This window comes from Gigantopelta aegis, chromosome 7 (assembly GCF_016097555.1).
Source record: "Gigantopelta aegis isolate Gae_Host chromosome 7, Gae_host_genome, whole genome shotgun sequence".
NCBI lineage: Eukaryota > Metazoa > Mollusca > Gastropoda > Neomphalida > Peltospiridae > Gigantopelta > Gigantopelta aegis.
The window spans coordinates 13,175,331-13,177,364 of record NC_054705.1 but is presented as its reverse complement, the minus strand read 5'-3'; positions in this window follow the sequence as shown (position 1 = coordinate 13,177,364).

Below are 2,034 nucleotides of genomic sequence, written 5' to 3'. Positions count from 1 at the left end.
GTTCCGTACTTAACAACTTCGGTTATTTTCGACATTGTTCGTAACATATCGGATAATATCGGTATCGGACAATCATTTATTTCGTAACAAAAGGAAATGTTTTATTTAACGACGCACTCAGCACATTTTATATACGGTTATATGGCGCCAGGCATATGATTAAGGACCACCCAGATATTGAGAGAGGAAACCCGCTGTCGCCACTCAATGGGCTACTCTTTTCGATTAGCTAGGCTAAAAGGACTTTACGTGCACATTCAGAGCAAGCTGTTGTAGCGCCATCTTTTATATGCACCATCCCACAGACAGGATAGGACATACCACGGCCTTTGATATACCAGTTGTTATTTCGTAACATGTCAACTGAATTGAATTGAATGCAAGAGGGGAAGGAACCCACCTTAGGCACCTATCCTAAAGGTTGCTAGTCACTTCGTACCATGGTCATTTCGTACCTAATTTGGTCGTTTCGTACCCTGGTCATTTCGTACCTTGGTCATTTCGTACCATTGCAAAAAGTCATTTCGTACCTTGGTCATTTCGTACCATAGTCATTTCTCGTACCATTGCAAAAAGTCATTTCGAACCCTAGTCATTTCGTACCTTGGTTATTTCGTACCATAACTGAAAGTCATATCGTACCATGGTATAACAATTTATAACAATCACCCCGGTAATGTTTTTTACAAAATAACATTAAATTACAAATTTGTGGTTAATTTAAGGGATATTTTATCAGCAAAAGACTAAAAATTATTGCCACTTTGTATAAACATTAGCAATTGGCTAATTTAGCAATCAGTAAGGTAGTTAGTGTTTTAATGGCAGTTATTGTTTATTTCTTAAACAAATAAGATGCAAATAAGCAAGTTTGAAAAGAAGACCTAATAAATAAATAATATTTTGTTGGTCCATTATGTTGTTTTGTTGTTTTTGACTAATTATCTGGAGCCATTTCACACAAAATCGAAGTTGGCAGTTAGTAGTAAATACCATATACGGCTCTTGTCAGGTAAAATGGAAATAACAGTTGACAGGTATTATGGGTATCAATAACGATATGCTGCACAATAACGTGTTCTAGTTTTCAAACTGTCAAAATAAAGTTTTAAAACAAAACCCACTGCTTTTATGCTATAGTCAATTCGTTTTCTATATACTGGAATGAAATGACTAGGGTACGAAATGACTAGGGTACGAAATGACTGGGGTACGAAATGACTTTTCACAATGGTACGAAATGACGAGGGTACGAAATGACTTGGGTACGAAATGACTTTTTGCAATGGTACGAAATGACCAAGGTACGAAATGACCAGGCAGCATGGTACGAAATGGATGGTACGATATGACTTGGGTACTAAGTGACTATGATTCATCCTAAACACACAGTGCCACTTCCCCCTCACATTAACACCCCCCCCCCACCCCAATTGAGATGCCCTTACATTTGATCAATTGGTCTATGTGCCAATTTTCCGTTAGTATACACACACCCCTCCCTGCAAAATACAGTGACCATTCATAAAGGGCACTGGGTGTGGAACTGTGTTTGTGGGGTACTTCGTTATCACCTAGATAATCTTAAATCCAAATAACTGTTACTGTGATGTCAATCTGATTAAAGGCATACTGTCACGGATTTAAGGACCTTATTTCTCTAAAAATTGATAATAAATAAAAATTGCATTAATTGTTGGAAACTAAATCTAGCTATCGCATCACCTTAACTGAACCATGATGGAGTGAAATCCATGTTATCTCTCTTAGCAATTTTAGTTTTTGAATTATGGACCATTTCCATAACTGAATTATTTTTACAAAATGTCATTAATAAATGGAGAATGGTGGTTATGAAAATGGTTGAATAAAGTACATTTAGGGACAAATCAAATTATTTTTGTTCAGGTAATAATTTGTTAGACCATTAAATAGGTCAGTGGTCTGTGATAATATGCCTTTAAAATTAGCTCCACTGGTAGACCAGTAGAGCTTTTGTTGCGTATATAACCATCAGGCCTAAATAATAATAAT